General features: G+C 40.2%; 1 pseudogene across 1 annotated transcript; it reads right to left on the reverse strand.

Moving 5' to 3' along the window:
- Positions 1–4,426: 4,426 nt before the first annotated feature.
- LOC143380156 (heterogeneous nuclear ribonucleoproteins C1/C2-like) lies at positions 4,427–5,810 on the reverse strand (annotated as a pseudogene). Its single transcript, XR_013154506.1, has 2 exons — positions 5,326–5,810; positions 4,427–5,286 (listed from the first exon to the last, which is right to left on the reverse strand). The product of XR_013154506.1 is annotated as a heterogeneous nuclear ribonucleoproteins C1/C2-like (transcript).
- Between the last annotated feature and the right edge of the window lie 16,591 nt (positions 5,811–22,401).

The following is a 22,401-nucleotide window of genomic DNA, read 5'->3' on the forward strand; positions in this document are numbered from 1 at the left end:
GCTTCAGGGGAGGGATGGCATTGAGAAGGTGTACTTCCATAGTTGTCTTTTAGTTTCAAAATCTGAGGACTTGGGAATTAAATGATGGATGTGGAAAAATATGTGCTCTATCAGAGCTAGGTTTGCTTCATCTTCCACTTATCGCCCATTTCACCAATTAGGTAAAGATTTCAAAAGCTGCAGAAAGGAGATAGAAATTGGAAGAATAGGAATGTCAGCTGCTGTGTAATTTTGGAAGCAGGAAAAACAGAACTCCCAGATGGAGTCAATGAAGCTAAGACAGAAGGGGGCCTTCATCCTTATCCTTAGGGCAAACCCAGGTTGGTGGCAAGGTCCTGGTACCTGGTGCTGGAGTAGAAGTGGCTCTGTGGTTTGGCAGAGAGGTCTTGAGTCAGCTTTTACATTTCCTACAGTCTAGTCTGAAAGGAGCAATTGCAGACTAATATTTTATGTCTACCCAGAAAAGCCCTGGAAATAGTAGAAGGAAGAAAAGTTGGACTGGGCGAGTGAGGTTCATGGCTGGGAAGGGAGTATGGGTGTCAAGGAGTGGTCTATAAAACTGTCTGAACTTACTAAGATGAATTGGGTTTCTTCTCTTATCACTGAAAAACAAAATTTTAGATGATATTTTTGTTCAGACCCTAAGATAGAAAAAAAAAAAGGTAATAAATTTCAAAAGACATTAGGCCTAACTCCGTGCAAATTATGAGGCAGCAAATCTTATTCTGGAATTGGCTCTCATCCACTTCCAACCTTTATACAGAGTACATAGGATATTCAAAGAGACATTCATGGAATGGGAAAGTTTGATGGAGAGCAGGTCTAGGCCCAGGATGCTTCAGGGCATTTCTTTTCTCTCCCGACAATCTCCTGTCCTCCCAGCCCCAAGTCATGTGACTCTGAGGGCCACTTTAGAGATGGGGTACTTGCAAGAAAGCAAGACTGAAACTTTACTACCCTGTTGGGTGGGGTTCTCTTATGCAAAATGTTGGTGCTTGTAGTGTGGCTCTCATTTGTGCTGGGGAGAATGAATTGAGACTAGGGGTTGAGGAGAGATGAGCTTCAGTAGGACATCCTGGGTACCTACCCTTTATTGGTGGATGCTGAGCTGCAGCTGTATGTCTGAATGGATTACCCACCCAGGAGGGCCAGAGGACTCCATAAGTAAAGTCCATGGAATGCAGGGCCTGGCACAGGAGTCAAGGTGTGTCCAGGAGAAAGCTGTGCGGGGAAGCATCTCCCATGGGAGGAGCCTGCACCCCACATGGGAGACAGCTAGCAGACACCTCATTCCACGAAAGCCCAGACAGCTAGGGCAGCCAAGAGAGGAACGTAAACAAGCTTGCCTCCCTTCTCTTCCCCCACCATGGAGGGGCAGAAGTGGGGATACAGGGAGGAAAAGAGAGGTAATGCTTCCTTTCTCAAGATCTGCTACAGCCCAGGTCTCCAGGGCCAGGGGTTAGGACTGAGCTGGTGGAGCTGGGGTGGGGTGGGGTGGGGGAAGCATAAGGCCTTGAATGGGATGTGAAAGGTGGAGTTTAAAACAAAACAATCAGGAAGGGAAATTCAATAGAACATGGGTGAATGTGATTAATGAGAAAAAGAAGTGTTTTATGCTTGTGGCCACTGAGTACAGGCCTGTGGTTTTCTGGTTATGAGAGGGGGTAAAGCCTAGGCAACCTTGTTGGTGTTATTTTGTTCCTGTCTCTATAGCTGACCATCCTCTACTTTCACACACTGCTTTGGTGTGACTTCAGTCTTCTGGAGTTTAGATGAAATGAAAAAGAAAAGGTGGATGGGACTCTGAATTGATAAAGACTTGGCATAATAGGAGAGGTGATCTGAATTCCTTATTCAGATATTAATTTGAATTGCCTTTGATTGCTTCTGCTTTCTGGACACATAATATTCTCCAATAAGCCACTGGCACAAATTCTTTCTGTTCAAATAGCCATTGAAGATTTACTGGATCTCTCCACCCTCTCTTGTTTCAAATCATTGGTCCTGCTGATTCAGCAAGGTAATTAAAAACCCACAAAATTTGCTTTAGTTTTCTATTATGAAATTAACGCGTTGCAATTAGAGACATTTTTGAAAATTGAAAATATATAGAGAAAAATTACTCCAAGTATTATCATCCAGAAAAAAACATAGTTCATAGTTGTGTGTGTGTGTGTGTGTATTTTTTTTTTTTTTCGGTTAGATTTATTTCTCTGCATAGTTAGCATTGCTGTGATTACCCTGAATACACAATTTTTTTTCCCCTCTGCTTTTTAAACTTTCTCATAGCACTTTCCATGTTTTAGCAAGTTCTTTATTGGGGCTGAGGATGTGGCTCCGTGGTAGACTACATGAGGCTTGGGTTTAATTCTCAGCATTGCCCATCCACCAAATACAATGCATTTTAATGGCTGCAAATATTTCATCATTTGAGTTTATGGTAGTGGCTTGCCTGCGGCATGTGCAGGCAACAGACGCTGGGTTCCCAGGCGTGTAGCGGGCTGGCTGAGAAATATGGCAAAAAATCAAACGACACAGAAAATATTCATAAAGCAGGGGCAGAACGGCTCTTCGACCTTAAGGGTCAACCTTCCGTGCTGGAAAGAGAAAGCAAGAATCCATGTTTGCTTTATTTATATGGGGGAACTTCAAAGGCTTTCTACAGAATGTTCTTAGCCAATTAAGGTAGAAGGTGGGCTGTCCACTTCCCAATGGGTCACGCCCAACTCCCGAGCAAAGAGATCAGTCTTCCTAGCTAAGCAAAGACAGAGGTCACGTGCATTGTGCAATCCATTAAGTGGGAGGAGCCACAAAATAGCTTGCAGTGCCAAACCAAAATCTCTTTGGCTCTAAGGTCAAGTGAAGATGCTCAAATAGCTCAGGGGGTGGTCCCCCACAGTAGTATACTTAACTACTCACCTATTGTTACTATCAAAATTGCTGACACTAACAAGCACATCAGTGTGAGCAGGATAATCAGAGAACTTGAAGGCATTCCATGCATCTGTGTTTAAAGATAATGCCCTGCAAGGATATATCAACTTGAAGGAGAGTTCCCATGTTGAAGACTAGCTCCTTTTAGCACTTTTTTTTTTTTTTTTTTTTTTTGCAATACTAGGGATTGGACTCAGAGGCACTTGAGAATGGAGCTAAACCTTCTTTTCAAAAATTTTTTTGAGATAGGGTTTCACCAAATTGCAGAGATTGGCCTCAAAGTTGTGATGTTTCTGTCTCAGCCTCCCGAGTTATTTGGGTTACAAGTGTGCTCCACCTGTCTGGCTTCTTTACCATTAATATTTCTGATTATGGGTGGGAAGGTGTAATGTTAAAATGTTACATATATATAAGCAGATGCTGAATTTGGCAGGTCAGATCTGCCAAAGACGATGACACACAGTTTATACAAGATAGCACTTATTTTTGTAATAATATGGAAGCAAGAGCAAAAGCAAAAGTGATAGGTGTGAGAGAGAGAAAAATGCATCACCAGATTGGGGAGACACCAACATATACCTGAGGAGTCGGGGAGGGTAGCAGCTTTTTAGGGTCTTGAATGGGAAGTCTCAGGCAGAGTGTCTGCTCCATGGAGGGGGGGGGGGCTTCTTAAATACAAGTTAGAACAAGGAAATCTCAGTTCTAACAACCTACTTGACCTAGTGATCCCATCAAGGACATTTTTATCTCCCTAAAGACTGGCCAGATCCCTGAAGGGAGGGAGTGATAGCCTGAAATAAGTGAATGTCCCTGAGTTCTCATGAGTGAGCCAAACCCAGCAGGAAGGCAGCATTCTTTAGATGTTCCATCAAGGATGTGTAAAGGCCACGGCAGGTACATGAACAGGGAAGATCTTTAATATTTTCCTTAGCCCTTTAGAAAGGAATTGTGGAAGGATTATGTCCACTGAGATCCTATTGTTTTCCTGACACAAGGTTAGGTACTTTTATGACGTCTCTTGTGTACCGTTTATAGCCATCCTGCAAAGCGGGTAGCATTTCCATTTTGTAGGAGCCTGAGGCTTAGAAATATAGGTTGAGTTTCCTTATCTGAAATGCTTGGGACCAGAAGATAGGAATTTGGGAGTTTTTTCAGATTTTGAAAAAATCTGAAGAATCTGAACGGGCCCTAAGTCTAAACACAAAAAATTCATTTATGTTGCATATATGCCTCATGCACATAGCCGGAAGGTAATTTCCTATATTTGTAGTGTACCTGTGTTTTGACTGTGACCTATCACATGAGGCCCAGGGGTGGAGTTTCCTGCTTGTGGTATCGTGTCAGCACTCAGAAATTTTTGGGTTTTGGAGCATTTAGGGGTTTGGATTTTTGGATTAGGGATGCTCAACCCGTATAAATGACTTACTCAAGGTCACAGTCAGTCAGCAGCAGAGTCTGGAATCACCCAGGGGCCTGGCTGATTTTTTTTTTTTTTTAAAACCATACATCCTTTTTATTGTTAAGTCATAAAGAGGTATCAAAATTAAAAGCAAAAATTACAGGGTAAGACTTAACAAAACTACTAGGAGCGTCAAAGGAAGTGAAAAATGGGACTAGGCGCAGGGCAATATGAATTAATGAACACGGGAAGGACAAAGATAGGGAGAACAGTGAGCATGTGCTGAAGATACTAGGGGAGAGGATCTGGTGAAATTTTGATCTTAAGACAAGCGCCTAGGTAAAGAAATAATGGGTAAGATTTCTAAACCCCACTATGTGCTTAAGAGTCATCCTCGCCATTGGCGCTGTCTCTGTCATCCTCTCCTTCCTCTGCCTCTTTTTCATCATCCTTGATCAACTCCAGCTGGTCATCCCCCCGATCTTCATTATCATCATCATCCAGTAGATCCCCCTCCTCAGCAGAGTCATCTGCACCCCCGCCCCTCAGACTCCATCTTCACATTAGTTTCATCTTTCTTCAGGGAGCTGATGCTCTGCTCCTCTTCCGACTTATCATTCTTCGTCTCTAAAGCTTGTTTGCTCTGCTCCTTTTCAATTTTTTCCAGGCTTTCCAGAAGAGAATCCACTTTTTGTTTTATTTGGGTCAGCTCCTTCTTAATGGCCTGAAGGTCATCTCCTTTCAACTTTCCAGACTTGGAAGAAGATCCCCGCTGTCCACTCTTAGAATTGAAGCCACTTTTGCCCCTTCGGGAGGTGTTTCCTGAAACACGCTGGCGTTTAGAGGGCACTACAGCCCTAGCAATAGGAGGAGGAGGAGGAACTCGTGCTGGGTAACTATACATCCTGTCCTAATAATCACGTTGAAAGTCAAAGTCCAAGTCAAAAGAGGAGCTCAGTAGAGGGGACGGAGAAGGGTGTTCTGGTACTGACCCGTACATCTCCGCTGCAGATGGTTTCACACCTGCCTTTCCTCTGTTCACTTTTGGCTCTGCAGCCAGATTAATATCTAAAACCTGGCCAGCAATCATTCTGCCATCCTCTTCTGCTACAGCAGCCCGAGCATTTCTCTCATTAACATACTGGACGAAGGCAAAGCACTTATGGACAGAGCAGCCCACAATTTTTCCATACTTGGAGAAGATTGCTTCCACATCAGACTTCTTGACCACCAGAGTGTTGAGATTCCCAATGAATACACGGGAGTTCATGGAGCGTGGATCTGTCTTGTTGGTAACATTGCTAGCCATCGTGTTTGATAAGGTTCCTCACAAAGGTGGAAGAATGTAGCTGAAGATCAAAAAAATCTCACTCAGCAAAGATCCACTAACTTACATATTTCAAGTGATTTGTAACCAGGAGGGGGAGGGAGAAGAGATTCGATTCTGAATCTCCTGCTCCCAGATTCTATATGAAGAAGTCGAGGCCTGGCTGATTTTGAAGTCCAAGTTCTTTGTATGACCCTCATCCTGCCCCTCATTGCCTATTGTGCATTGTGGAACACACTTAAAAGGCCAAGGAGTCCTGGGGTTCTGGGGTGTGTGGATAGATGCAATCCTGTCTATTGCTGCCTCCTCCTGGAGCTGAGAAGGAGGTGGATTAGGGCAGGAAACAGAAAAGGGAACTAGAGACTGTCTCTAGTTAATGGTGTTTTCTTACAGTTTTGTTTGGGGTTTGCTATAGTTTGAATCCATAATGTCTCTCAAGGCCCATTTGATAAAAATTTGTTCCCCAGTGTGGTGCAATTAAAGGGCAGGACCTAGTGGGAGATTCAGGTTATGGAGGGTGTGCCCTAGAAGGAGACAGTGGGACCCCAGTCCCTCCTTCTTCCTCTTTTCCATCCCAGCAATGAGGTGAATGGGCTTCTTTGGTTGAACGCTCCCCACCATAAAAAACTATGACACTATAGACCCAAAGCAATGGGGCTAATCTGCCATGGAATGAAGGCTGCAAAACTGTGAGCCCAAATAAGGTTTTCCTCTTTATAAGTTATTTCAGGTATGTTGTTACAATATGGAAAACTAACTAGCATGGGGTCCACACAAAACACAGAGGAATTCACTGACTGGATTTTTCTGATGCCTCTTTAGGGAAAAGCAAACTCACTATCTGTTCCTTTAATTGGTAAGTGTCTGGGCACGTTAGGTCTAGACATTTGAATGACTCTTCCGCAGTTTCTCCTTTAAAGGGTGAGGTTTGAGTTATTTTGAAAGATCACCACTAGGAGATGCACAAGATCCAAGGAATTTAGAAAAAAGGAGCAGTTGGTGATTATTGCTCCACATTTATCTGAGCTTTGCAGGTTTCTTTTGTTCTAAATCCATTGAGGATTGAAGGCAATATTTCTGTTTTTCAGACCTTAGTTGTTTCTCCCAAATAACAAAAGGACGGCTTTGCCCTTTCACCTGGAGAAAGAGGCTGAAGAAATGACAAACCAGAAAGTAGGAAAAAGCCAAGCCAAGCCAAGGCAGACTCCCTGCCGTAAGGATACTAATAAGTGTAGTGCGGTATCTTTTCAACACTGCTTCATCCTTTGGTAAAGGATAGTGACAACGATGATGATGCAAATGGTTAACCTTCACTGCATTTCACTTTGCACCAGGCACCATGGTAACAATGAGACACTCTCACTTAATTTAACAATGGGACACTCATACTTAATTACCACGCATGTCTTCTCCATTCATTGACACAACAATACTGCTACCCCCATTTTGCAGATAAAGAATTCAAAGCATAGAGAGGTCAGGGAGCAAATTCAGTTACCCACCTCATCTAAGTGGCTGAGCTGCCATTTAATATGAAGTTTCTGATCCTGGAGCTGCCAGTTAGTCCCTGGTTATTGTTTCCTGGTTATTTTCCCAAGTTGACAGATGAGGATCCATCCAATAAGAGTCAGACCATTTCAAGGCCTCGACATAGGTCTCAGCTAATTAAAAGCCTAGGCAAGGTGTTCCTTCTCCTGGTCCAGAGCATTTCCCTTCTTTATCTTGCAGGTGTAGCATCTGCAGAAGGCCATGAAGAAGGAAAAGGAGAAAGTGGGGCTAAGTCAAGGGCACCTCAACATGGAGGGAACAGTGGACAGCTGCTAAACCCTGCGCGCACCAGGCTGAAGCCATTTTGAATCTGGCTTGGGTCATAGGACTGACTAGAGATGGCCACGTTCTGGGGGCTGGGCACAACAAGTTGGGGTAGATGGGACAGCTTGAGTCAAAACACTATAGAGTGCTTTTTGACTCATCCTGGCTTTGGAACTGCCTGGTTCAGCAGCCCCTTCCTGAAAGGGACAGGTGCTTTGGGTTCCTTTCTGCTACTCTTGCTTAGTTTTGTCCATGGCTGTGTTTGGACACAAAGCTGACTGATCTTACAATCTCATTCCTGTGCTTATGTGGTTTTGTTTTTGTGTCTTCTCTGCCTAGACTTCTATGTACTCACTATTATTTTCAAGAGAGAGGCTCCCAGTTGCCACTCAGGCAGCCTTTCTATTCACACTGCACTCCATCCTTGTCTCCACTGGCAGCTGCGTTGGCCTGGGATTCCACACAGTGACTCTGGACTTCAAAGCCTGGAAGGGCAGTGGAGGCCTTCCTCTGCTGTGGGATATGACTCTGTCTTCAGGAGTCTTTCCCTGCTGCAACACAAAGTGCTGATGAGCCAGGAGGGGTGGCACATTTACCTTTCCAAAAAAGGGAGAGAGACCAGACAGCTAGCTAGAATCCTCAGGGATTATGGATGAGCAAATGCTCCTGATGGACAGCAGAGGGTTGGGGTAGGGGCATTCCTGCCCATACTTTTATCTGAAAGACATACTATAAACGATGAATGAGAAAATAAGGCTCTTTACCTGCCTGCCTGGCTTCCTTGCTTGCTTGCTTTCTTCCTCTTTCCTGCTTTCTTCTCTCTCTCTCTCTCTCTCTCTCTCTCTCATTCTTTGTCATTTCTTTGCTCTCTTATTTTTCTCTTTCTCTCTTTCTTTTTTGCCTCTTTTCCTGAAAAGCTTGTGGGAACATAGATATGTGTTTCAGGTATAGTCGACAGTTGTAGTGAAAACATACTGGACTAGGAGTTGATGGTAAAGTTGTAATTAGAATAGAGCTATCTCAACTGGTTTATGAACACTCCGGGGCACCAGTTTCTTCTAAAAAAGAATTAGAGAGTTGGATAAGAAGAACTTTTTGGAAGTTCTTCTTAAATATCTTTGGGGAAAAAAGGGGAATTTAAAATTGATGTTTTAAGTGAGACAATGATAAAAATCATAGCAAAATGTGGAGAAGGAGGTTGGGTGGGTTCTTAACCTCCTGTATCGTCACAGATGCAAGGACTGGGACTCTTGTCAGGCCACCTACGTGGTGTGACCTATGATAGGGTTTTTAGACTGTATTCACAACAAATACTCTTTGGGCTTGTGTGGTAATTGCACAAAGCTGACCATTTATATCGTGAGGGGGCTTGCTTGTGTGTCTTAAACACTCTTAAGACAAATAAATTGTCCTAGTGGCCTATATTTGGTGCCCATTTTATTTCATCTTTGTGTATACCAGCTGAACTAAGCTGACTGCTCACTCTTGGTGCAAATATAATGGTCCAATTGTCCCTTATGCCAGGGGGAGGGCTCTGGAGCACACCCAGAGCCCTGTGGGAACCCACAGAAGGGAGGTGGCTATTTGGACGTGTAGACTGTAGTGGAGACAAGTTAACAACCCTGCCTGGGGCATTCCAGAGTTTATTTAACAATAAAATTGGCCCCAAACTCTCCACCGGGGCTTGTAAGTTCTGTCCAGTGCACGTTGGGGTGAGAATGCAGTTAAACATACATCCTAAAGGCATTTTAGCTTGTGAGGAAATGGTAAATCCCCTCTGTGACTTGAAAATACCATTTAAAACATTGTGCCAAAGATTTTTTTTTTCCTAACCTAGTTCCTATGAAGCAAAAAAACAAAATGGTGGTTTAATTTGGGACTCCACTTGTCAAAGCAACTAGTTGAAGACTGAAAACTTCAACACTAATGTCATGTAAATAAAGAGAATGCAGTTATCTGATTGAATCTTATACACATAATTTTACTAAATCCAGTCAAACTGATTCATATTGATGTAGCCTAAATGTGCCATTGGCCTCAAACGCATAGTCAGCAAATTTGATATAAAAGACTTTAACAAAGGAATATGCATCCCCCTGATACCAGCTTTCTAACACTATGCCCTCAGCAGGTTCTGGCTTTCTAGTTTTGTTGGAGTTGGTGACCAATCCAAGTCAAGGTGTTGCAAGAGGATGGGTGCCTGAGAGCAGCCCCCCATATGTTAATTGCATGGGCAGCAGGGACTTAGAGAAGAACTGGAGTTGCCACCGCTATTTCCTTGCATGCATGAGCCTTACTTCCATGTCTAGTGTATTTTGCAGATGTTCTCTCATTCACCAATTCTCTAATTCACCAACTAATTTAGGGGATTCTGGGAAGGAAGGAAAGAAGGAAGGAGAAATGGAAGGCATGCAGGTGCAGAGGCTCTTATTTTCTGTTTCTTTTGGTCTGATGAGGACAAGAGTGATGGGAATGAATGGTGGGGTGAGAAGCTCTCAGGGCAGGGTGGGAAAAGGAGAGCCTTTCACTCCCTATAGATTCTTCCTTCTGTCAGATTTGTGCAAAACACTCATTGGTTGGGTGACCCCAGCATCTCAGAGGGCTCTGCAGGGGAAAGAATCACTTTCAGAAGGACCAGCCAGGAAGGTGCTGTATTAAGTGCACACGTGGAGAGCCAACTATTGTAAAATATGGAGATGAATATAGATGGCAAGTGAAGCTAGAGGTGAGATTATGAAAAGGCATTAAGGACTTGGATACAGCCTGGGCAAAAGGTGGAGTAAGGAAGGGCCTTCAAATCAAAGGGGGTTAGAGCAAGAGGTAGGGAGATCCATAGAAAAAATGGACAAAAAAAGAGGTGAGAAAAGCATGCATTGCTCAAACACAAAAAACTAATGTAAATTCTGGGCTTTAGTTAATAATAATGTGGATCATCAATTTCGAAAATGTACTACACTAATGCGAGAGATGGATAATAGGGGAAGCTGAGAAGTGGGGTTCAGGGGTATATGGAAATTCTCTGAACTTCCTGCTTAAATTTTCTCTATATCTGAAACTTCCTTCCCTCACTCATGTAAATAAAGACTATTAGTTAAAGAAAAAATAAAAAAAAAAGAGGTGAGAGAAGCACTGGGAAAGCTGAGCAGAGTTCTAGTACTAGAGCTAATAAGTTAAGCATCTAGGTGGGTTGAAGGAAAGAAAGAAAAGAAGTTTCAGAACTCACTGAAGAAAGGGAGAAGGACCTCCCCTTAAAGTCAGGAGAGAGGTGAAGGACTATAATAATCCACCAGTAGATGGGAACTGGAACTAAGAAGAAGACTGAAAGGTAGATGTGGGGAGGGCTGATTAATAACAGAATAAAACCAATAATAGCCCTAATAACCATCACTTATTAAGCACTTACTCTATGCAGGTCTTCTGCCTAATAAGTCTTTTACAGACATAATTTTATTTACTCTTTATAAAAACCCATTACAGTGGGTATCATTTTTATCTTCATTTAGGGGTTAAGAAGCTGAGACTCAGAGAGATTAAGAAATATGTCCAGGACACTCAGCTCATAAGTGTCAGGGTCAGGATTTGAAACTTATGTCAACCTAATGCCATAGGCAGGCTCTTGACCATTGTGTATAATTTCTTGAGAGTCGCTCTCTGGATATTTTCTTGTTTCAGAAGTAATAATTTGGAGCTGGGGTTATGGCTTAGCGGTAGAGCACTCCCCTTGCACATGCAAGGTCCTGGGTTTGATCATTAGCACCACATATAAGTAAATAAATAAAAGGTATTGTGTACAACTACAAAAAATATAAATTTTTTTTAAAAAAGAAGTAATAATTTAAATATTTTAATAAATAAAATAAATAAATTAAGTAATTTATCTTCATTATGATAAGTACTAAAATGAAATTGTGCATTTAATATTTTGTCTTTGCAATTAGTTTTTACCACATTATATACCCCCTTGCTCTATAAAAGAATGTGAATTGTCTTTTGACATTGGTTTGCTTAATACAAAGTAATCCTTGTTTATTGTAACTTATTTAGTAATAATAAGCACAAAGAATTTGCACATGGTTATTGTTTCTGATTTCAGGAAGGTAACAGGAATCTTTTTTGTTGTTGTTTGTTTTTTGGTACCGAGGATTGAACCCAGGGGCATTTAACCACTGAGGCACATCCCTAGCCCTCTTTTGTATTTAATTTAGAGATAGGGTCTTGCTGACCTGCTTAGGGCCTCACTAAGTTGCTGAGGCTGGCTTTGAACTTGTGATCCTTCTGCCTCTGCCTCCCTATCCACTGGGATTTCAGGCATGTGCCACCATGCCATGCAGGAATCCTTCTGATAGCCATCTTCAGTTGAATGTAGTGTAACAAGTTTTCTGAGCAAAGTAATGTGCCAGGCATTGGACCAGGTACTGGGGAAGGAAATATAACAAGACAGTCCCTGTTCTAAAGGAGATCATGATCACCACATATGTGAAAACAAATAGCTCTGCTTCGTATGATAAATCAACTTGAAATTCTGTTTAACATACACATTCCATCCATATCTCACCACCTTCGACTCCAGAGAACTCATACAGCTGGAGGTAACACGTTTTCTAGAAGATGCTGTAATGCGGAATCTTAGCCGCTAAGTTTTCAGTCTGAGCCAACATCCTGTCAGTGTTTATAAACCGTTCAAGGATGGCTCAGATGAGGAAATCAAACCCTGAGTGTGAAACCAAACCCACACCTATCCCCAGCATTACACAAGGCTCACACCACATCCTTGGCTGTCTCTGGTATTAAAGAGACACAGAGAAGAAAGACACTCAAATACTGATGAATTCAACCTCAAGTAACTGTCTCCAGAGACTCTATTATGTTGATGATATCAGCCTGGGTCCTTTGGGTGAGCTAATAGGACTTGATTCACTTAGCTAAGGAATTCCCAAATGACCTGGGCTTGGTTAATCAATCTTTAGAGCCTAAATGCATTACCTTAGACACCATGGTAACTCAAAGAGTAGTGTCCCTCATAGGCCTCAGTAGTATACAAGTAACCTTTCCTCCAGAGTTCTTAGGGAGCATTGCTGGGTAGATCAACTATGCAATCTGTGGCAGGGCACCCAGTTGCAGGGCACATGGATGTGCAAGCAAGAAGATGCTGATGGTATAACTAGATATGCATGTTGTGATCAGACTCAGGTGGCTACTAACTCTTCCCAAATTCTTATCCACAATACAAAGGTATAGTGTTCATCTCTAGTAATTTATTAGATTTATGACAAGTTCCTCTTTACATATTAGATTTTTATCTTAATTCTCAAGTGTGGGATGAATGTATTTACTAAGCTGGTTCTGCCAGGGTGTTTGCACTTGAGGCATTCTACATTCCATGGTGGACTGAGAGGCTTTGCAATGATCAAGGGGCATGGTTAGTAGATTAAAAAAAGCACTCAGTCTATGGCAAGCTTGAGAAATGGGGTCTTCTTATGTACATATTGTGAACCATAGGGAAATTGAGGTTCAGAGTGAACCAAAGGACAAACAACTAAGAAAGGAAGAAGCAGATTCTGAACTTTGGCCTCTGACTACAAAGTCACATCAAAAACAACTTTAAGATCTCCCCTGCTTACCTGAGTGACAGCCCAGGCCCAGGATAGGCACAGGTACACTCTGCCGACAGGCAGACCCATGCCGGAGCTCAGGCCCTGGCTCAGGACTCCCCCCGCCCAATTGTGCAGGAATCCAGGCCAAGGGTGGGCCCAGGTCCCTCCCACCCACCACTACCTGGAGCCCAAGCCTAACCCACTTCTTTCTTGGGACACTACAGCCACTGCCATAGCTTTCCCCCATGCAGTAGCCTCCACCTTGGGACAATGGACAGGGCCTAGAAGCAGCTTGCACCTCAGAACAGACATCCCAAAGCCAGTGTAAGGTCCACCCTTTCATCCCCATCTCCAAAAGAGGTTGCATCCATTTTGAGACACTTTCACTGATATCTCCAGTTACCTCCGCTATTGCCGCACCACCTATACTTGCAGTAACATCCATCACAGGACACTGGTTGGGTCTGGAAGTCCAACCTCAAGGCAAGGTACAGATAATCTGCATGGATACTAAAGATTATAGGGTAGACACTGTCATACCTCATATCCATACTGCAAGAAAAGAAGATGCACAGACAACATGAAAAAACAAAGGGGTGGGGGAGTGCCCCAAACAAACCGGATACTACAATAACAAACCCATGGACAGTGCAGTTGATGAAATGTCAGAGAAGGAGTTCAGAATGTGCATAATTAAAATGATCTGTGAATTAAAGAACGACCTAAATGAGCAAATACAGGCAGCCATCAATCACACCAACAAAGAGATAGGGAGTAGATATAGGTAGCAAAAGATTACTTCAAGAAAGAGATAGAGATTCTGAAAAAAAAAATCAGAAATCCTTGAAATGAAGGATTTCATTTATGAAGGATAAGTCAAATAAAAAACTCAATAGAAAGCATTGCCAACAGACTAGATCACTTGGAAGACAGAATGTCAGATAATGAAGACCAGGTATACAATTCGGAAAATAATTCTTACCACACAGTGAAGATGGTAAGAAACCATGAAGAGAATATCCAGGAATTATGGGACAGCATCAAAAGACCAAATCTAAGAGTTATTGGGATAGAGGAAGGCACAGATTTTCAGACCAAAGGAATGCACAATCTCTTCAATGAGATAATATCAGAAATTTCCCAAGCATGAAGAATGAATTGGAAAATCAAATATAAGAGGCTTACAGGATACCAAATATACAAAATTACAATAGATCTATACCAAGGCACATTATAATGAAAACGCCTAGCATACAGAATAAGAAAAAATCTTAAAGACTGCAAGAGAGAGGAGTTAGATCACATATAGGGGGAGAGCAATTCATATCTCAGAAGATTTTTCAACTCAGGCCCTCAAAGCCAGGAGATCCTAGAACAACATATACCAAGTTCTGAAAGAAAATGGATGCCAACAAAGAATCTTATATATAGCAAAATTAAGCTTCAGATTTGAGGACAAAATAAAAACATTTTGTGATAAACAAAAGTTAAAAGAATTTACAGTGATAAAACCTGCATTATATAGCATCCCCAGCAAAATATTCTAGGAGGAGGAAATGAAAAAACAATAAAAATCAGCAAAGGGAGGAAGTATACTAAAGGAAAGGCTAATCAAAGGAGAAGCCAAGTTAAGTTAAAAACCAAAAATAAACCAAAATGTTCAGGAATACAAACCATAGTTTAATAACAACCCTGCATATGAATGGCCTAAACTCATCAATTAAAAGACATAGACTAACAGATTGGATTAAAAAAGACCCAATAATATGTTGCCTTCAAGAGACTCATCTCACAGGAAAAGACATCCACAGACTGAAGGTGAAAGGGTGGGCAAAAATGTATCACTCACATGGACCTCGTAAACAGGCAGGGGTATCCATTCTCATATCAGATAAACTGGATTTCAAACCAAGCTAGTGAAAAGGGATAAAGAAGGAAATTTCATAATGCTTAAGGGATTCATACATCAACATGACATAACAATCACAAACATCTATGCCCCAAACAATGGAGGCATTGATGTATGTCAAAAAAACCCTTCTCAAATACAAGAACCAAATAGAAGACATCACAATAATACTGGGTTACTTTAATACACTTCTCTCAGCACTCAATAGCTCTTCCAAAATAAAACTAAACAAAGAAACTATAGAACTCAATAATACAATCAATAATTTGGACTTAACAGACATATAGTATATTCCATTCATCAACGAGTGAATATACTTTCTTCTCAGCAGCACATGGATCCTTCTCCAAAATAGGCCATATGTTATGCCACAAAGCAAGGTCTTAACAAATGCAAAAAAATAGAGATACTATCCTGCATTCTATCTAACCATAATGGAATGAAATTAAAAATCAGTGATAAAAAGAGAAGCTACTCCAACACCTGGAGACTCAACAATACACTATTGAATGAACACATGGATAACAGGAGACATCAGGGGAGGAGTTTAAAAAATTCCTCGAGGTAAATGAGAACTCTGATACTATTTGTCAAAATCTCTTAGCACAATGAAGGTAGTGCTAAGAGGAAAGTTAATTGCATGGAATTCATTCATTAAAAGAAGAAAAAAAATCAACAAATAAATTACCTGACATTATAGCTCAAAGCTCTAGAAAAAGAACAAATCAACAGCAAAAGTAGTAGAAGACAGGAGATAATTAAAATCAAGGTGGAAATCAATGAAATTGAAACTAAAGAAACAATTCAAAAAATTGACAAAAAAGCTGGTTCTTTGAAAAAATAAATAAAATTGACAATGCCTTAGCCACCCTGATGAAGAGAATGAGGAAGAAAACTCAAATTACTAAAATTTGTGATGGAAATATAATGACAGACACAATTGAAATACAGAAGCTAATCAGAAACTATTTTGAAAATGTATACTCTAATAAAATAGAAAACCTCAAAGACACTGACAAATTTCTAGAGGCATATGATCTACCCAAACTGAGTCAAGAGGTCATACACAATATAAGCGGATCAATTTCAAGCAAGGATATAGAAGATGCCATCAAAAGACTACCAACCAAGAAAAGCCCAAGACCAGATGGATTCATAGCTGAGTTCTATAAGACCTATAAGTAAGAATTAATACCAACACTCCTTGGGTTATTCCATGAAACAGAAAAGGAAGGAACCCTTCTAAACTCATTCTATAAAGTTAGAATTGTCCTGATACCAAAACCAGGCAGAGACACATCAAGGAAAAAAAATTTCAGACCAATATCCTTGATGAACATTGATGCAAAAATTCTCAATAAAATTATGGCAAATTGTATGTAAAAACATATGAAAAAAATAGTGCACCATGATCAAGTGGGGTTCAACCTTCCAGGGGTGCAAGGTTGGTTCAACATAAGGAAATCAATAAATATAGTTCATCACATCAATAGACTTAAATAATCATATGATTATATCAATTGATACAGAGAAAACGTTGACAAAATACAGCACCCTTTCATGTTCAAAACACTAGAAAAACTAGGAATAGTATTAACATAACTCAACATTGTAAAAGCTCTCTATGCTGAACCTAAGGCCAGTATCATTTTAAATGGAGAAAAATTGGAAGCATTTTCTCTAAAAACTGGAACAAGACAGGGATGCCCTCTTTCACCATTTCTATTCATCATAGTCCTTGAAACTCTAGCCAGAGCAATTAGATAGATGAAAGAAATTAAAGGAATACAAATAGGAAAAGAAGAATTCAAACTATCATTATTTCCTGATGACATGATTATATACTTAAAGAATACAAAAACTCCACCAGAAAACTTCTAGAATTAATTAATGAATCCAGCAAAGTAGCAGGATATAAAATCAATACCCATAAATCAAATGCATTTCTATATACATCAGTGAGGAATCCTCTAAAAGAGAAATTAGGACAACTTAAAAAAAGAGGTGAAATGAAAACTACAGAATGAAAACTACAGAACACTCAAGAGAGAAATTGAAGAAGATCTTAGAAGATGGAAAGATCTCCCACATTCTTGAATAGACAAAATTAATATTGTCAAAAGGGCCACATTACCCAAAGCACTATACAGATTCAATGTGATTCCAATTAAAGTCCCAATGTCATTTCTTATAGAAATAGAAAAGGCAATCATGAAATTCATTTGGAGAAATAAGAGATCCAGAATAGCCAAAGTAATCCTTAGCAAAAAGAGTGAAGGAGGAGGCATCACAATATCAGAGCTTAAACTGTACTACAAAGCTAGTAACAAAAACAGCATGGTATTAGCACCAAAATAGACATGTAGACCAATGGTACAGAATAGAAGACACAGAAAAACCCACATAAATAGAAGACACAGAGAAAAGCCCACAGTTATCTCATACTAGACAAAGGCATCAAAAATATACATTGGAGAAAAGATAGCCTCTTCAACAAATGGTGCTGGGAGAAATGGAAATCCATTTACAGCACAATGAAAATATAGCCATCTTTCTCACCATGCACAAAACTCAACTCAAAGTGGATCAAGGACCTAGGAATTAGTCTGAAGACCCTGCACCTAATAGAGGAAAAAGTAGGCCCAAATCTTCATCACGTTGGATTAGGCCCGACTTCCTTAACAAGAGTCCTAAAGCACAAGAAATAAAATCAAGAATAAATGGAATGGTCTCAAACTAAAAACTTCTTCTCAGCAAAAGAAACAATTAATGAAGTAAACAGAGAGCCTACATTTTGGGAGCAAATTTTTGCTGCATACACGTCAGATAGAGCATTAATCTCCAGGATATATAAATAACTCAAAAACTTAACACCAAAAAAAAAAAAAAAACCCAAAAAAACCAAAAAACAAGCAACCCAATCAATAAATGGGCTAAGGAGCTAAACAGACACTTCTCAGAAGAAGATATACATTCAATCAACAAATATATGAAAAAATGCTCAACATCTCTAGTAATTAGAGAAATGCAAATCAAACTACTAATCTCATGTCAGTCAGTATGGCAGTTATCAAGAATACAATGAATGTTGGCGAGGATTTGGGGGAAAAGGCACACTTATACATTGCTGGTGGGACTGCAAATTGGTGCAACCAATCTAGGAAGCAGTATGGAGATTCCTTAGAAAACTTGGAATGGAACCATCATTTGACCCAACTATCCCCCTCTTCCGTCTATACCCAGAGGACTTAAAATCAGCATATTATAGTAACACAGCCACATCAATGTTCATAGCAGCTCAATTCACAATAGATAAACTGTGGAACCAACCTAGATGCCCTTCAATAGATGAATGGATAAATAAACTGAGGTATATATACACAATGGAATATTACTCAGCATTAAAAGAGAATAAAATCATGGCATTTGCAGGTAAATGGAGTTGGAGAATATCATGCTAAGTGAAGTAAGCCAATGCCCCAAATCCAAAGTCCAAATGTTCTCTCTGATAAGTGGATGCTGATCCAAAACGGGGAGAGGGGAAGCATGGGAAAAATGGAGGAACTTTGACTGGACAAAGGGGAGGGAGTGTGGGGGAGAGTACATGGGGGCAGAAAAGATGGTGGAATGAGATGTTCATCATTACCTAGATAAATGTAAGACTATATATAGGGTGTGACGCTACATCGCTACATCATGTACAGCCAGAGAAATGAAAAGATGTGCAATTGTATAAGATGGATCAAAATTTAGCTGTCATATATACCTAATTTTTAAAAAAGGCAACAACTTTAAAGAGATTAAGTCAGGGAAGGGAGAAGAAGGAAAAAGAAGGTATTTGGAAATTGATTTATGGATCAAATGATGCTATGTTCATTTAAAAATATGGTATAATGAATCCCGCTGTTATGTACAATTACAATGCACCATAAAACAAGAGACTAAATCTATCAGATATCATGGAGATTAAGAATATGAGTTTTAGAAACAAAAGAGTTGGCTTTAAATCCTGACCCTGTTATTTGGTTGCTCTGAGACCTTGAGAAAATCATATAACCTTGAGCCCGAGGTTCCTGGGAAGGGTTGCCCGGACGATTAAATGAGATCATGTATTTGAAAGGCACAGAGTTTGGTGCCTGACGTGTGATGAATTAGTGGTGGAAATTACTAAGGTTCCAGCTGCCAAGAGGCTGGCATGCACCCATTGTAGTTGAGGGCTGGCACCTGCTAGACTGTTGTACCTGTGGTTGAATATTCTGACCATCTCTCCTGACCTAGGACACCAAGGAAGACTTCCAACTCCCTATGGTCAGCTGATAAGGATTGAAAGCCCAGCGGACTGCTGAGGGCAGGGAATTCAGGGTTAGAGAGAACAGTGGCAAATGACTCAATACCAATGTGGTGCTCAGGGTGGTTTCCAATCTGCTTGTGCACAATGGGTGCCAGAACAGTACCTACCCAGAGGAACTTCAAGTCAGCCTCCTTGAACGTGGTCCAGGCCATGTCTGTTTTTCAGGTATGTGTGTGGATTGTGTTGTGCATAGTAGCCTCTTGAGGGGCTAAGCCTGGCTCTGCGAATTGCCTGTCAGGGATTGAACGCATGATGCAGGTGCACCTCCCCCTCTAGCTCTGCCTAAGATCCACAAAGCGCCTGCCATGGGTGTGACTCTCCAAGATATCTCGATGACCCAGAGACATCACCATGAGACATCGCAAAGCAAGACTCCACCCTTGAAACTCTATCCCCCTCTGATATCTCCTTATAAAATAAAGGAAATGTGGGCTTGTGTGCTCTTTCCAAAGTGAAAGCTGACCCTTAAGGTCGCAGAGCTGTCCTGCCCTGGGTTTAAAAACTACTCTCTGGGTCGCCTGATTTTTTGCTGCTTTTTTTAGCTTGATGTTGCAACCAGCTCTTTTAAACCCAGTTTGTCTCGTCTACATGGATTGTGGGTGAGAATTATGAAGTAAGACTGAATCCAGAGGTGCATCAGAAGTGGAGGTAAGGAAGATGGAACTGGCTGAATTAAAAGGCTCAAGTCATGGCAAGGTAGGCAAGCTTTACTTCTTCTTCTCAGTCAGCCCTGCGGGTGGGAAGATTAACTCAGGAGCACAAATTATTACATCTGAAGGTGTTTTGAATTAGGGCAAACAATGCTGAGTTTTTAAGAGACTGTCCCTCAGACTATATCACCTTGACAAGTCTGAATATATGTACTTGGAGGTATTCTGTTGGGGTTACCTGCATGGGTCACTAAAACTAGAGTTGTCTTTCTTTTAGATAAGAGACCTGCTGAAAAATTTGCTCTACTTTCTGTAGATGACTCCTGCAGCTATCAAATATCATGCTGGACAAAAATGCAGTCACCGTTACTTTTGTAGAAATTGAAGGTCACCTATATCTTTCTTGATAGCCATAGAAGATTCATCAGTCATTGGCTACCCATTCTTATGGGAAATTATAGAATTACAGGCAAGTGTCCAAATGATACCAAAATAACTGGATATTAGATAAAAAGTGGTATAAACACTCAGTGTAAGGGTATATTGTTGGCTAGAGTGAGCTGGAGGGATCAGTAAAGTTAGGAGTCTTAAGTAGGTCTTTCAAGATGGGTAGGAATTATTTTTTTTTCAGAGAATCGGTAACCTATAAAATTTAAAAAGTTGTTCATACCTTAGCCACCAATTCATTGTGAAAAATGCATATTAGCAAGAAATAAATTAGATATTTCTTGTTTGAACTAATTAGCTACCCATTTTGATGAATCTTTAAGTTGAAAATATTTGGATCACCTTTTTTTTAAAGAGAGAGTGAGAATTTTTTAATATTTATTTTTTAGTTTTTTTGGTGGACACATCATCTTTGTTTGTATGTGGTGCTGAGGATCGAACACGGGCCGCACGCATGCCAGGTGAGCGCACTACCGCTTGAGCCACAACCCCAGCCCCTGGATCACATTTTTAACAGAAGCTTTAAAAGTGTGAGCCATTAATTTAGTTTTGACTTTCACTGACAGAGTTTCAAGAAAAGAGAAGAACTTTCCTTGATTTATTGTTGTATGCAGCTGTAGTTCAAGAATGAAAATGGGCTTTTGATCTTTTTACTGGTCCCTTTAGAATTTCTAGCTCAGAGGATTTTCATGAGGAATTTATTTCCCCCACTTTATCAATCAATTGTAAAATAAAAATATTTGAATAGTGAAAGGGTTTCTGAACCCAGTAAACCCATCAGGCCGACAGAGCTGTGACCATGACACTGGAGTTAAATATGTAAAACTGTTGCAACATGAAATGAATTTTGTCTTCTGGAGAGCTCACAGCTGTTTATTCTGAGTTTACTGAGGTTTAAAACATTCTGTTGAATGCAATTTAAATCTCTTTTATTTGTTTTCTTAAGTGTACATGTTCCTGTGCTTGTCTTTGTGGTTGTTGTTAGTGCTAAGATTTTGCTGTCATCCCTGGAGGCCTCTGGTCTTTGAGGTAATAGCTGAGCTCACATTTGCGATGTTAATGAAATAAACACTCCAATTAAGAGGTAGAACTTGTCAGAATGGATAAAAAAAAAAAAAAAAAAAGCAAGCCTCAACTACATGTAACTAGAAGAGAATCCATTGAAATAAAAGGGTGAAAAATAGCTTGAAAATATATAGATGGAACAAGATGTGTCAGGAAAACAGTAAGCATATGAAGGATGAAGTGGGCTCTGTTAATATCTGATAAAACAGATTTCAAGAAAAAAAGTACAGCTAGAGCTAAAGCAAAATGACAAAAGTATTTATTGATGAGAAGACAAACATTATTGTGCATGTGCCCCCAAATAGTCTCAAAACATATGAAGCAAAATTTGACATCATTATAGGAAGACAATTACAGAATTTTAGTAGAAGATTTTTATTAACTGTCTCAGGAACTGACAGAAAATTGGCCAAAACTAAGTAGGAAAGACATAGAGGATTTGATCGTATTATCAACTATCTTGACCTAATCAACTATGGGGCCTTTCACTGAACCATTACAAAAATAAACATTATTTTACAGTACAATACACATTTATTTTAGTGCACATGGTATGTTCACCAATACATACCATATTTTGAGCTATAAAACAAGCCTTAATAAATATATAAGAATTGAATAGTACTGATTATGTTCTTTCACCACAATGAGATTAATTAGAAACAATGACATGGGATATTTAGTAAATCCCAAATATTTGGCAATTAAAAAAAAAAAAAATTTAACAATATTGGTAGGACAAAAGAGAAGTTACAAATAAATTATTATATTTTAACTCAACAACGGTGAAGATACAATATATTAAAATTTGTAGGATTCACCTAAAGAAGTACTTGGAGGGAAATTTGTAGCTTTAAATGTTTCTATTATGAGAGAACAAAGAATAATGACCTAAGGTATTTTCAAGACACTA

This window comes from Callospermophilus lateralis, chromosome 14 (assembly GCF_048772815.1).
Source record: "Callospermophilus lateralis isolate mCalLat2 chromosome 14, mCalLat2.hap1, whole genome shotgun sequence".
Taxonomy (NCBI): domain Eukaryota; kingdom Metazoa; phylum Chordata; class Mammalia; order Rodentia; family Sciuridae; genus Callospermophilus; species Callospermophilus lateralis.